The sequence below is a fragment of the Ursus americanus genome, chromosome 24 (assembly GCF_024610735.1).
Source record: "Ursus americanus isolate L20-20 chromosome 24, mUrsAme1.1.p, whole genome shotgun sequence".
Lineage (NCBI taxonomy): Eukaryota > Metazoa > Chordata > Mammalia > Carnivora > Ursidae > Ursus > Ursus americanus.
Genome location: NC_142150.1, coordinates 38,731,397 through 38,746,656, shown reverse-complemented (window position 1 = coordinate 38,746,656; position 15,260 = coordinate 38,731,397). Strand labels below are relative to the sequence as shown.

At 45.7% G+C, this 15,260-nt stretch overlaps 2 non-coding genes across 2 annotated transcripts; both read right to left on the bottom strand.

Annotated features, from left to right (window-relative positions):
* Positions 1-7,459: 7,459 nt before the first annotated feature.
* Positions 7,460-7,649, bottom strand: LOC123789855 (U2 spliceosomal RNA). Its single transcript, XR_006778932.1, has one exon. It is a non-coding gene; the product is annotated as a U2 spliceosomal RNA (small nuclear RNA).
* A 2,936-nt stretch (positions 7,650-10,585) lies between these two features.
* Positions 10,586-10,770, bottom strand: LOC123789856 (U2 spliceosomal RNA). Its single transcript, XR_015721558.1, has one exon. It is a non-coding gene; the product is annotated as a U2 spliceosomal RNA (small nuclear RNA).
* Between the last annotated feature and the right edge of the window lie 4,490 nt (positions 10,771-15,260).

The following is a 15,260-nucleotide window of genomic DNA, read 5'->3' as shown; positions in this document are numbered from 1 at the left end:
GTGACTACCCCGACGCCATCCTCCGTCTGCCCCTGGTCCTGGGCTCAGGGCACCGCGTGGTCCTTCCAACTTCGCACGGCCACTGGCGCTCTCAGAGCCAGCCAAACTCAGTTCCCCCTCTTTCCCCGACCTAGCCTTGCCCCCCAGGCCTCTGGGACTTGGCGCTAGACCTCCCCTTCCCCGCAGGGCTTACTCGTCCTTCAAGACTCATCCTGAGTCCAGTTCAAATAACTCATCATGCAGCATCGAGCACCCACTACAATACTTTGCTTTATTAACTTGACTGAACGAACTCTAACCCGCTCTTCTCCGTGAGGTTTTAAGGTGAATCTGTTTGAACAGGAGAGTTGAAGGTGTCACTCCCCATCTTACCCCACCCCACCCCCAGTTTCTGGCTCCAGGATGTCGGCAGCGAGGAGGCTTCCGACATCCAGAAGAGCCTTAAGCGCCTGCCGGGCAACCTCAGGCCTGTAGCAAACATTCCAAGGTTGGGCTCAGTTAGAGGCATCCACCATTTTCCTACAACAGACCAGACTTTTCCCCACTTTGGAGGGCCTCCCACAGATCAGCCCAATCTCCCCAGGGTGCCAGGGTTCCTTTACCCACCCACCCCGGCCCCCCATCACTTCACTATGCTAAGCCATGGAGGCTGCTGCAGAGGCTTTAAAGACCACCTAACTTCCCTCCACAGAGATCCTGGGATGGAGGGTAAGTGGGGCAGAGACAAGGTTCATAGCAAGAAAAAACCATCGTCATCATCATAAAGGTTCATAGCAGGGACTGCCGGACATCAACAGCATGGGGTGCAGACACTCAGGAACTTCTTGTTCCTGACTGGTGCCAGCCCGGTTATTTTCAGAGAGGAGCTGAAGGAAACAAGTTCTTTCTCCCTCTCCCACCTGGGCTGGAAGCCAAGTATTTGGAAGAAAGCAGAGGCCAAGATCTGAAGAAATAGCAGACAGAAAGGGGGGCCAGAGGAGAGCCAAGGGTGTGAAAAGGCTTGTCTTCTGCCATGTCCTTTCTGCATGCCACAGCCCGCCCCACCGCCACCCGAGGAAAGCCAGAACCAACTCTAGAGGGAGGCAGGCCAGGGGGTAAAGGGTGGAGGTCAGACCAGTGAGCAAAGATGATATAGTAAGTCCAGGTTACACTGGGCATGGCAGATAAGTGCCAACCAGAGGCTCTGAACACACTTTATTCCCAGGGTGTAAGCTCAAGGTTGAGAGCCGGGGTCAGAAGCTCTCCGAGATGGTCCAACCTAACACCTCTGGGAACATACTATCTCACTCACAGCCCCCCATGGTTCTAGACAGATGAAGCCACTTCCTTCAGCGTGCAGTAAAGAAGCTAGCAACTGACCTCCCCAAGTTTATCACCTCGGTGCACACACCTTCCACGGGGACTACCCGCCCAGCGACATCAACCTTTGGACACCTGCCAGTCTCAGCACACCCAGCAGGGCTCTGCATCTTTGTACCTGCCATTCCGTGTGCTTCCCTTCCTGTTCGCCACTCGACCTCAGAAGCTCCTGTTCATTCAAGACCTAGCTCAGAGGATGGTTTTTCTCAACTTCTCCAAAACAATTCTTTGCCATACACCTCTGCTACAACACATACCCTGTTTGTTTATTACATTTCCTTTTCTGAGTGTCTACACTTCCAGACAAGTGGCAGGGGCCTTGTGCTATTTGTCGAGGGGCCTGCCTACTTACAGAAGTAGCATAAGTAGGCACTTCATGGGTGTTTGGAAAATGAGTGGATGAACTACACCAGTCAAACCCAAATATTTCCCTTCTTAGAAACAACAAAAGTAGCGTACGAAGATAAACAGAGAAAAGTGAAAGGAAACATCAACAGCGCTGTATGATATCATAAATAAACAAAACGGGGCGCCTGGCTGGCTCAGTCCATGGAGCAAGTGACTGTTGATCTCGGGGTTGTGATTTCGAGCCCCAGGTTGGGTGTAGTGATTATTTAAAAATAAAATCTTTTAAAAAAAGAAAAGGAAAACAAACCATGGCTTCTAACTGTTCAACCAAAATGAAAGTAATAAATCTAAGGGAAGGAGGGGAGAGGTGGCTAAGTCAGTTAAGCGTCTGCCTTCAGCTCAGGTCATGATCACAGGGTCCTGGGATAGAGCCTCAGGTCTCCCGGCTCCCTGCTGGGTGGGGAGTCTGAGTCTCTCTCTCCTTCTGCCCCTCCCCTCTGCTCATTTTCTCTCTCTCTCTCAAATAAATAAATAAAATATTTAAAAAAAAAAAAGGAGACAGGGAAAGACTGTAAAGAAAGAGGGTAGAAGGTGGCTAGGGATCCTCAGATCCTTCAGTGTCTTTTAATACATATAAAACTCAAAATTTACTGTAGGAATGCAGAGTATATCATTTGTCAAGAATAATTTTTTTAAAGATTTTTATTTATTTATTTCACAGAGAGAGAGAGAGTACAAGTAGGGGAAGCTGCAGAGGGAGAGGGAAAAGCAGGCTGAGGAGGGCAGCCTGATGCGGGGCTCAGTCTCAGGACCCTGGGATCATGACCTGAGCCAAAGGCAGATGCTTAACAGACTGAGTCACCCAGGCGCCCCTTTCAAGAAGAATTAAGCCTTCAAGAGAAGGCTGGGACAAAGCAAAGATAAAAGGCAGTTGGAAGGTCCAGAGACCACAGGAGGCCACATGTCTTCAGTCTTCAGTACTTTACACGCTGGGGGGGGGGGGGGGACGCCTGAAATACAGAGGGCTAAGTATACAGAGAAAATTCCTTTCTAACCCCCTGTTGCAAAAATTCATGTCACATGCTTCCCAACAAAAGAGATTACAGTTGACTCTTGAACAATGCAGGGATTAGTGGCACAGCCAAAAATCTGTATGTAACTTTTGACTCCCCAGAAACTCAACTACTAATAGCCTACTGTTGCCTGGAGGCCTTACTGATGACATGAACAGCTGATTAACACAGATTTTGTAGGGTGTATGTATTATATCCTGTATTCTTACAATAACACTAGAGAAAAGAAAATGTGATTCAGAAAATTAAAAAAAGGAAACTACATTGACAGTACTGTATTTGTCAAAAGAATTTAAAAATCTGCATATAAGCAGACCTGTGTGGTGCAGGCCCATGTTGTTCGAGGGCCAACTATACTTGATCTTAGCCAAAAGATAGGGAAGTTATTTTCCCCTGTACAAAAAGGATTTCCAAAGACAGACAAAGTTGGGAGGATAGTTCGAAACTCTCCAGGAAACTGTCTGTCCAACAGACTCTACATCTTGGCCAAAGCCCAAGGCATTATTCCGAAGACCCGAAGCAAAGCATCTAGGCTCTGCTTCTAAAATTAGGTGCCTGGGTGGCTCAGTAGGTTAAGTGTCTGCCCTTGGCTCAGGTCATGATTCTAGGGTCCTGGGATGGAGTCCCACATCAGGGAGCCTGATTCTCCCTCTCCCCCTCCCACTGCTTATTCTCTCTTTCTCTCTCTCAAATAAATAAATAAAATATTTTTTTAAAAATCAGTTAAATAAAATATCTATCCATTAGCCTTGGGCAGTTCAGACATTTGAAAACTGGGTGATGGCTGAACTGAGCGTTTGGTAAGTCAAGAGCTGTGCAGATGAACACAGAGAAAGAGTGGGGATAAAAGCCGGAAAGAGTAAAGGAAATACAACCAAAGCCATCTCTTAGAAGACAAGTAAGTACACCATCTGAAAAGTACCTGGCACTCAAGTGAATTAGACAAATGAACAACACTGCTGCCAGCCTTTCTTTCTAATGCAACCAAGTATCAAAAGAGAGAAACATCAGAGATCTAGCAGATCAATTTGTGGAAGAGACAAAGAAGCATTTTAAACATATTATTCTTGGATCGATGACATCAGATATTTATCTGATCAGAGACAGAATACTGATCTCATGCCAGAGGCTAAACAGCAATAAGAGATTCAATTACCCTTAAAACGATGACTGAAGTCCTCCAACATCATCTCCTTCTACCATCGTGGTCACACAATACTGGTGGGTAGCATTATTTTCTCAACCTCTGTGACATTCAGAACTTTCTATCATTAGGCACCTGGGTGGCTCAGTAGGTTAAGCGCCTGCCTTTGGCTCAGGTCATGATCTCCAGGTCCTGGGATGGAGCCCCCCATCAGGCTTCCTGCTGAGCAGGGAGTCTGCTTCTCGCTCTCTCTCCCCCTCTGCCCCTCCCCACCACTTGTTCTCTCTCTCTCAAATAAATAAAATCTTAAAAAAAAAAAAAAACAACTTTCTATCATATTTTTGGGAAGAAAATTACAAAGTGCAGCCACACTCGAGGTGTGGAGTTAAGCTCTCCCTCTGGGGGTGGGGGGCGGGGGGGACTATCTACATGAATTACTTGGGACTTTCTGTGCGGGAGATTTGTCGCTTCTCCCTCATGTATTTATCTATTCATCTATTTATGTCAGTATGGACTCGTGGATATTTATTTTATACTTTGCTTTAGAATTCAACACTATATTATTGGGGTTTTCCCTCAAATTGTTCCAGCTTTGGCCACTGTGAGCTCTTTCAGGTTTGCTCCTTTTTTAAAAAATTAATTAATTTATTTATTTTTAAAGATTTTATGTATTTATTTATTTGAGAGAGAGAGAATGAGCCGGAAGAGGGAGAAACAGACTCCCCGCTGAGCAGGGAGCCTGATGCAGGGCTCGATGCAGGGCTCGATGCAGGGCTCGATGCAGGGCTCGATGCAGGGCTCGATGCAGGGCTCGATCCCAGGACCTTGGGATCATGACTGGAGCCAAAGATAGATGTTTAACCGACTGAGCCACCCAGGCACCCCTCAGGTTGGCTCCTTTAATACCCTTCTCTTTCCCGTCTCCCTGTCTCTCCCCCACCACACACACACACACACACACACACTTTTTTTGAGCACTTCCTTATGTCCTGGCACTGTGAAATGGTCCAGGCTCATCTTGTTTGCACACTAGAGCCCCAGTCCTAGAATCAGCCACTTCTCCAAGGAGCCCTAGTTCCTTTTATTGGAGAATGGTATGAGAAACCAAGATCTGGGCACTCAGGTGCCTTTTGATAAGCAAAAGTTACCCATCAAAAATATTGTCAGTCTTGGTGGGATATCTGGGCTTGGAAAAAATAAAAACATACCGATGTTTTCTTTTATAATCCACGTTTTTATTTTTGGTGACTTATTTTAAAAAATCCTTCTCGGGGGGCCCCTGGCTGGCTTAGTTGGGAGAGCATGTGACTCTTGGTCTTAGGGTTGTGAGTTAGATCCCTAGGCTGGGTGTAGAGATTACTAAAAAATAAACTAAAAATTCTCTTAAAAAATCTTTCTTTACTTTAAGGCCTGGAAGATATTCATCAACATTTTCTGTGCAAAAATGTAAGGCTTTGTATTTGACATTTAAGTCTTTATTTTTTTTAAAAGATTTTATTTATTTATTCGAGGGAGAGAGAAAGCCAAGCAGGGGGAGCAGCAGGCAGAGGGAGAGGGAGAAGCAGGCTCCCCACTGAGCAGGGGGCCCAATGTGATGCGTTGGAGGTAGACGCTTACCAACTGAGCCACCAGGGCGCCCCTTTAATCCATCTAATTGATTTTTATTTATGGTATAAGGTAGAAAGCCAATCTTGTCTTTTTTATAAATGGCTGCGATATGATAAAAGTAGAGAGAGAGACAGAGAGCACTCAACAGCCTTTGTGCCTAGTTCCTGACACTGAGCTCCTAAATCCTTTGGAATTCTTAGGTGATAAGAAAGTCCTTTCTTCCAAGGAGGCCTTGGTGGTAGCTTTGGGGTGGGGACTGGCCATCAGAAAAAACAAGGCATGACTAGGGAGTTGTAACTTCCAGTCCCATCCCCCAAATTCCAGCAAAGGGAGAGGAGGTAAAGATTGAGTTAATCGCCAATGGCCAATGATCATGCCTGCATAATGGAACCTCTGTAAAAATCCTCATCAATGGGGTTTGGAGAACTTCCAGGTTAATGAACAAGTACCAGGAAGGTGACACACCTCAAGTCCACAGGGTCAGAAGATCCTGTGCTTGGAACCCTTCCAGACATCGTCCTAGATACCTCTTCATCCGGCTGTTCATTTGTATCCTTTATAACATCCTTTACAATAAACTGGTAATCATAAGTCAAGTATTTCCCTGAGTTCTATGAGCTGTTATAGCAAATTCAGACCTGAGGAGAGGATTTCGAGAACCCCGATTTCTAGCCAACTCAGAATCGTGGGTAACCTGGGACCCACAACTTGAGATTGGTGTCTGAGGTGGTGGGCAGTCCTGTAGGACTGAGCCCTTAACCTGTGGGGTCTGTGCGAACCCAGGATAGTTAGTGTCAAGTCAAATTAAGTGGTAAGCCTTCCAGTTTGTTGCACAGAATTAGAAATTTGCTTGGTGTGGAAACCCACACCGGTGGTGTCAGTATTCTGAACAGAAAACAGACCATAGTGGTGTCAAGCCAGAAAAGGAGGTGGAACTGGGGTCTCAGAATCGCAACTTGGGGAGCACAGATTCCAGAGTAACCAGAAAAAGGGTCCCACTCGTGGGGAAAGCAAGAGGTTTTAATGAGAAAGTAGAAGGGGGTAATAACATAATTTAGATAAAGAAGAAAAAAAACCTGTTAATTTGGTGTTGACTGGTTGCACCACTTTTAATTACTATCTCACCGATTAATCTATCAGTGCTATCAAATGAAACTATTCCCGGCGTGCAGCAGTTAACTTTTCTCTCTTCATAAAATACCAACAGTTTTATGGTTCGAATATCAGTTGTTCTGTTGGGATTTTACGACCAACTGCTTGCAAAACAGTTACTGCTTCTGGCCCAGTTAAAGAGTGCATTAGTTAGAAAGGAAAACGGAGGGGCGCCTGCGTGGCTCAGATGGTTAAGTGTCTGCCTTTGGCTCAGGTCATGATCCTGGGGTCCTGGGATCCAGTCCCACATCGGGCTCCCTGCTTAGCGGGGAGCCTGCTTCTCCCTCTGTCTGCTGCTGCCCCTGCTTGTGTTCTCTCTCTCTCTGTCAAATAAATAAATAAAATCTTTAAAAAAGAAAAAGGAAAAAGGGGGCACCTGGGTGGCTCAGTCGTTAAGTGTCTGCCTTCAGCTCAGGGTGCGATCCCAGCGTTCTGGAATCGAGCCCCACATCAGGCTCCTCCGCTGGGAGCCTGCTTCTTCCTCTCCCACTCCCCCTGCTCGTGTTCCCTCTCTCGCTGGCTGTCTCTCTCTCTGTGAAATAAATAAGTAAAATCTTAAAGAAAAAAAAAGAAAAGAAAAGAAAATTTCTAAACAGAATATATAAATGACTAAATCTTAAAGAACCAGGACATGAAAGACAAAATACGCATCAAAAATATAGCATGAAAGAAAGAGGGGAAACAGCAGATTCATCTTAATTTTTTTTTTTCAAAAACCAAAAGACACAGTGGAATACCAACAGTCTGCATTTTAACTGAGAACTATCCCGAAAGGGAGACCCATACCATTCATGAAGGTACTGTGATACCAGACTGGTCTGTGGAATGGACGGAGCCTGCCTCTATTCAACCTCCCTGTTCCAAAAATCCACTTCATAAAGTATCCTCAGGTGGAGGAATTACGAAACATTAAATGACAAGAACACATACTATTCATGATCTTGGACCAAAAATCAAAAAACAACCTACAATTAAGTTTCCCATCAGAACTTGCTTCCCAAACTTTGACTCAAGGCTATAACAACAGGCTTAAAGCTGTCCCTTATAAAATTCCACATCTCAGCTCTTCCAAAACCCAGTCTAATCCTTCCCTGGGAGAACTTCCCAATGGCATATTCCTCCACATTTCAGGAAATAAGGAAATCCTGATCTCGAGTTGAATCTTGCCCAGAGGTGAGTGCCCTCCTCCCAGCTCCCAGCAGAGAACTGTGCCTTTGCTATCCCTTCTCCTCCACTAATGGATGCAGTGCCTCTTGATGCCAGGAGGGGGCAGACGCTGCTTCCATCCTCCAAAAGCTTCCCTTGGCGAGGAAGCTGTCTACAGTTCCAAGTATTTCTCCTAACAACCTCTCCAGGAGCTTACTTTATAGCACAGGGCAGGCAATCAATGCATTACAGTGTCATGCCTTGTTCTACACGATGGGGATAAAATAAATTATACAGACACGATTTCTGCCCTTGGGGAGTTTGTATGGGTAAGGGGGTCAAGTAGCCCAAGGGAAGGAACGCAGCAGTGACACTAAAACTGAAAAAACGGAAGTGGGCCTTATTGACTCTGTCGGTAGGTACAGACTTGAACCTAAGAGCAAAGGAGGAACACTGAGATTTTGAGTTGGGATCTAATCTTTCTTTCTTTCCCTCTTTCTTTCTTTCTTTCTTTCTTTCTTTCTTTCTTTCTTTTTAAGATTTTATTTATTTATTTGACAGAGAGAGAGGCAGCGAGAGAGAGAACACAAGCAGGGGGAGTGGGAGAGGGAGAAGCAGGCTTCCCACTGAGCAGGGAGCCTGATGTGGGGCTCGATTCCAGGACCCAAGCCGAAGGCAGATGCTTACAACTGAGCCACCCAGGCGCCCCTGAGATCAGATTTTTCATTTAGAAAGATCACTCTGGGTACTTGGGTGGCTCAGTGGGTTGAGTGTCTGCTTTCAACTGAGGTCGTGATCCCGGGATCCTGGGATGGAGCCCTGGGTGAGGATCCTCGCTCAGCGGGAAGTCTGCTTCTCCCTCTCCCCCTGCCCCTCTCCCCTGCTCATGCTCCCTCTCTCTCTCTCTCTCTCAAACAAATAAATAACATCAGAAAGAAAGAAAGAAAGAAAGAAAGAAAGAAAGAAAAAGAAATAAAGAAAGAGAGAGAAAGAGAGAGAGAAAGGAAGGTAGGTAGGTCACTCTGGGGCACCTGGGTGGGTGGCTCAGTCAGTTAAGCGTTTGCCTTTGGCTCTGGTCATGATCTCTAGGTCCTGGGATCGAGCCCCAGGTCAGACTCCCAGCTCAGTGGGAAGTCTGCTTCTCCCTCTCCCTCTGCCTCTCCCCCTGCTTGTGCTCTGTCTCTGTCTCAAATGAATAAATAAAATATTTTTTAAAATAAATACTTAAAAAAAATCCAGGGGAGAATGGCTTAAGCTCAAGGAGAAAAGCAGCTGCTGATATCTAGAAGCTGGCCTAGCACTTCCACCGAGGCCTTGGTATTCTCCTGCTCAACATAATTTCAGAACATCAACATAAGACAAGGCCACTCTGTGATCATGATGGGTCAAGTCAAAACAAGCCCATTCTATAATCATGTCTGAACACAGAAAAAAACATGAACATTGTCCAAATCACAGAAGTCCAAACAGCTCCCTACCCTGCCTCATATGAGTGACTGTTGCTTCTTTACCAATCATAGGTTAGCCTCATTCGACTATAGTCTTCTAGATAAGATAGTATTAAGATACCCAATAATAAAACGACGCCACTTCCTGAAAACATCAAATCCAGAGTAAAGCCTCACTTGTTTAAACCCTCCCCAGAATCACCTAACACAAGCCCAGATCCTATAATAAGTTCTTCCTAACACCCTCTTACTGAGACACCCTGTGGTTTCCCAAGGTGTGTGTTCTTCACTGTAACAAGTAATAAACTTAAGTTGCTCCAATACAAATATGTTCCCAGCAGTCTTTGGCTGGAGAGCATTTACAGTGCATCAGCACTGGAGAAAAGGACCACACTCTGGCTCAGACAATGGAGCAAGAGAGGGCACATTGGAGAAGGAACAGATTGTAGGAAAAGTCGATGAATTCAGTTTGGGACAAGTTGAGCTGTTTATGGGCCATCGCAGTGAAGAAGTCTGGCAGACAGTTAGATACAACAGTGTGCCGTTCCGGAGATCCTGGGTTGAGATGATGCTGGGGACAGGGCAGCATATATATGGTAAATGAGGCCAAGGTGATGGGTAAGTTGGTCTAGGCAGAGCATAGTGAGTGAGAGAACAAGTGGACCTGGGGCAGAACCCTGAAGAATGTGTAGGGACAGATAGTGAAAATGGTCAAGAAGCAAGAGGAGACCCAGGAGAGTGCAGGGTCCCAGAAAGCAAGGGTCAAGAACACTTCAGAAAGAAGGGTAGGTCAGCAGTGTCAAAATGCTATTGAGAGGTCAAGAAAGATGGAAATATTGGGGCACCTGGCTGCTTCAGTGGTGGACCATGCAACTCTTGATCTTGGGGTCAGGAGTTCCAGTCCCACGTTGGGTGTGGAGATTACTTTAAAAGGGGGGGGGTGGCTCAGTGAGCTAAGTGTCTTGCCTTGGGCTCAGGTCATGATCCCAGGGTCCTGGGATTGAGCTCCCCAGCAGGAAGTCTGCTTCTCCCTCTCTCTCTGCCCCTCCCCTCTGCTCATGCTCTCTCATTTTCTCTGTCAAATAAATCAATAAAATCTTTTAAAAAAATGGAAGTGACTTCTGGGATTAAGTGAATGAGGTCAGTAGTGGCCTCGGTGGAGGGGTGGGTACGGGAGCTGGAGTGCAATGGTTAAGGAGAGAATGGGAAGAAAGGACATCCCTGGAATGGGGACACGGCAGTTTCAGAGACTTCTACTTTGTCCTTCCCACTGTGATACCTCTTTTTCCCAGGCCAAAGACCTGATGTGGGATTACTCCAATTCCAAGTGTATCAACCCTGTTCAACACCCAGGGACCAGGGAAACAATGCATGGAGTACACAAAGCAAGCTTCTATTCCAGCTCCCATTCCAAAAATTGATGGAATACATTGTCCTCGGATAGAGGACGTAGCCGATGTTAAACTGATAAGAACAGATACCGAGAATCAATACTACCTGTATCAACTCCCCATCATCCCTCCTGTCCCAAACCTTCCTCCCTCAGGTCTACAAATACAGCACATAAATCCATCCCTATACTCGTCAACATCCTCATCTCCCCTGAGACCAGGCTAATCCTTCCCAATGTCACGCTTCACCACAATCCAGATAATTCTGTTATCAAATTGGGACTGTTTCTCCACTGAGGTTACTGGCCAGTCTCGCTTTCCGGGCAAAGCGGTAATTTGCATATCCTCCTCCTCCCTAAAGGGAGGCAGTGCCTCTTGCAGCCACGTGGGGGCAGGGTTGCTCCCTGATCAAACTCGCTAGACCTCTAAGCCAGGAGCTCCTTTGGTATGTAGGGCAATGAATTGGGGCTGGAAAAAGGTCATTCGAAATTTACGGAGATAAACTAATATATATTGAGTCCTTCTTAGTGTCTTGCATTCTGTCAGGCAACAAGGATACAATGATGATTTACTCAGGCATGATCTTGAACCTAAAAGAGTTACAGTGGGAGGCAGGGTGGATCAGGCATGGGGAGGGAGCAGTGGTCAAAAAAAAAAAAAAAGTGGCAAGGAAAGCAGGGGTCTTAACGGCTATACTGATGGTCTGGTCTTTAGCCTAAAGACTATGGAAGGGCACTTAAGGATTATGAACATATGACCACAAATGTTTTATTTGGAAAGATCTCTCTGCTGCAAAGTGGAGAATGGTTTGATTAGAAGGGAGGAAAACATAGCCAGGGACCCGGAGTAAATGTGTTTGTAAAAACCACAGGAGGGGCAGCTGGGTGGCTCAGTCATTAAGTGTCTGCTTTCAGCCCAGGTCATGATCTCGGGGTCCTGGGACTGAGCCCTTGGTCAGGCTCCCTGCTCAGCTGGGAGTCTGTTCCTCCCTCTCCCTCTGCCCCTCTCCTCCACTCCCACTCCTGCTCTCCCTCTAATAAATAAACTCCAAAAAAACACACAAAAAAACACACAAGATGAATGGCCTGAATTAGGGTAGTGGAAGTTGGGGGCCTGGACAACTGGGTGGAATGAAGAGTGGGTTGAATTCCAGTTTGGAAAACTTGATAAGTTTGTGGACCAACCAAGTGATAACACTCATCTAGAAAGCAACTGGATGTACAGCCATGAAGCTCAGGGAAAAGATCCTGGGCTGGAGTTCTAGGCACAATGGTGGTCATTAAAATCATGGGAGGGGGATGGTTGGGTGGCTCAGTCCGTTATGCGTCTCCTTTTGGGCTCAGGTCATGATCCCGGGGTCCTGGGATCAAGTCCCACATTGGGCTCCCTGTTTAGCAGAGAGCTTGCTTCTCCCTCTCCCTCTGCTGCTCCCCTTGCATGTGCTCACTCGCTCACTCTCTCTGTCAAATGAACGAATAAAACCCTAAAAAAACCCACAAATATTTTATGCAACCTACTAATGAGAGAACAAATAAAATTTAAGCCTGGTTCAAAAGAGAAATCTAGGAAAGGAATATTTTAGAGTCCATCAGTCAAGTACACTGATACGAATTTGTTCATGGGTAGATATAAAACTGGCTAATGTCACACAAGGCAATCACAGAATTATAAAATAGCCAAATCAAGAGCAAATAGGATGTCCAACAAAAGCGCACACCCCCTAGAAAATCAGAAAAACCCCAGGCTGTGTTGGCCCACTTTACAACATCAAAAGGACACCAAGCAATCACTTTTGCCTCTTTCCAGCTTTCGGAAAGAGGCAATTTTTTTTTTTATAGGGTCAAAAGTAGAGACTAGGTTTGAATCACAGATCTCCCATAGTACCTAAGTGTCCCTGGGTGAGTAACTTGATCTAATACTCAGTTTTTTTATCTGTAAACTGGAAATGGGACTTTTGTGGTTTTCAAGTAGCTTCCACACCCAACGTGGGGCTTGAACTCACGACCCCAAGTCACACCTCTATTGACTGAACCAGCCAAGCACCCAAAAACTATTTTCCAACTGCGGTAATACTTTATATAAAACACTTAGTATATTACCGTCCCAGGTGCCATGGGACGCAGTTAATGGGTATTAATATTTTTTAAGGTTTATTTATTTATTTATTTGAGAGAGAGAATGAGCACACAGTGAGGAGGGATAGGAGAGAGAGAATCGGAGAATCTCAAGCAGACACCCAGCTGAGCAGGGAGCTGGATTCGGGACTCCGTCTCCTGACCCTGAGATCATGACTGGAGCCGAAGAGTCCGAGGCTTAACCAACTAAGCCACCCACACGCCCTGGATGTTAGTATATTAACATTAAACAACATCCACTAATTGTTCCATCTCGTCGTTCTCATTTCTCATTACTTGACAGACACTCCAGCCTTTTTGTCCTGGTCAAGCAAATGTTTTACACATGCGTGCGCGCACACACACACACACACACACACACACGTTTCATTTAATTTGACTACTACATTCTTCACTCGCGGAACAATCCCCTTTCTTATTCAAAGGAAAAAATGTTCAATGTTCATTTATTCCACGGATAATGAAACTTGCGTTATTTCCACCAAACTTCAGTCTACCTTTGACATACACAAAATCCCCCCGGTTCTGTTTTAAAAATCGTACTCACAACCTGTCATGTTACCTACAACTCAATGAGCACAGCCCAGCGCTCCCATGCTTCTACCCGCAACACTCTACCCCAGGTGCCTCTGCCCTCCATTTCCTTCAGAGTGCTGCACAAATGTCACCCTCATCAGGACATCAGGAAGGCCCTCTTTGAGTGACATGACAATCTCTCCCTTTGACCCCAGCACTCCCTCTCCCCTTCCCTGCTTAACGTTTACCATAGCATTTAACTCTACTTGAGGTATTGTTTCTCTGTGTCTATCCCCAGAATATAAGCTCCAAGGGAGCATAAGGGGACTGTCTGCTTTGTTCCTTGCTGTATTTTTCTGTGCTAGCAGGTGCTCAACAAATAAATATTAGTAGAATAAATATTAACTGAATATCACCTATGATCTTCAACGGCCAAGAACACTGCCTTGTTTCACATATTGCATGGTGCACTGGGTGTTATACACAACTAATGAATCATCGAGCCTTGCATCGAAAACCGGGGATGTACTGTATGGTGACTAACATAATATAATAAAAAATCATTATTAAAATAAAAAAAAAAAAAAGAACACTGCCTTGTTTGGTGCTTATTCCCCTGAACCCCTTTGGAGCTTCCAAAAAGAGAATCCCCAGCCTTCTAGTCACTACACAAGAGGTTGCAAACTCACGCTTTGACCCACAGACATACTTCGATCGGCTTCTTCGACTGAGTCAGTCAGGTACCCTCACATCTTCTATATATTTTGTTACAACTTTTCAATCATGTATTTGAACAAGCAATTAATATTTGCTGAATAAATTTATTCCAGTCCCTAAATGTATTCAAACTGGAATTCTCTCAGTTGTGCATACTTATTATGTTACCCTGGGACACACATAGGGAAAACGTTGTCCCGGAAGGAGCAACAATTGGTTTGGCAGGGGAAGGGGCAGAAAAATCTCAAGATATTAAAGAGGTTTCTGGCCCTCCAAAGGGCCATTGTACATAAGCAAATACACAGTATATCAGTGGTATTAAAATGTCATGAGTGGGATTGGAGGGAGAAATGTCTTTTTAAGGCTCCTGGGGAGGGGGAGACGATAATGACAAAAAGACTGAGAAACAGTACCCAGGGGTTATTCCATTTGTTTCCTGTGCATTTTTGCCTGCTCCCTGATTACCTCGAGCAGGAACTGTGAGATGAGACCAGTAGAACCGTGGTCAGAAGTGCGGGCATAGAATCAAACTGCCTGGATTTGCAGACTGCTTAAATGTTTAACACCCAGAAAGTTACTTAACCTCCTTAGACCTCACGTTCCTCATTTGTAACATCACCTTAATACCTTCCTCCCCGGGTTGTAATATTAGGTGAGGTCATACGTAGGAGCACATAGTCAGAGCTTAGTCAGTGTTTCCAAAATCTGCAAGTACACTAGGTGCTTACCACAAATTACCGATGAACCACGCTAGGGGGGGAGTGCAAGCATCTCCGTAAAAAGTCTTCACACCTAGGGTTCCTTCTCTATAAAATGGGGCTAGTTATGGGCTATCTTGGGATTTGGGAGAACTAAAGTAATCAATTCGTGTAGTGTACTTAAAACAGTGCTTCCAATTATAGCGAATATTAGCCCAACTACAAGCCAAGTTCCTAGCGACAGTGGACCAGACAGCAGATCATAGGTGGGCGCCCAGGAAAAATCAGACCCTGTCGGAAGACTCAAGCAAAGCACTTACGGCCTGATTCACTCTCCCGAAATGGCTTCATGCAAAGGACCTCCCCCCAGTCGCCCGCTACGCAGGGACCCTGCGCACCAGTCCTGGAAGGCGCGCTGGGCGGCAGGCGTGCGACCGAGATGACAGCGGTCGAGGCTTCAGGAGGTTCGGGATCCGTGGAGGCGGAACCTGCACATCGCTTTAGGGTGTGTGTGGGTAAGGGGGG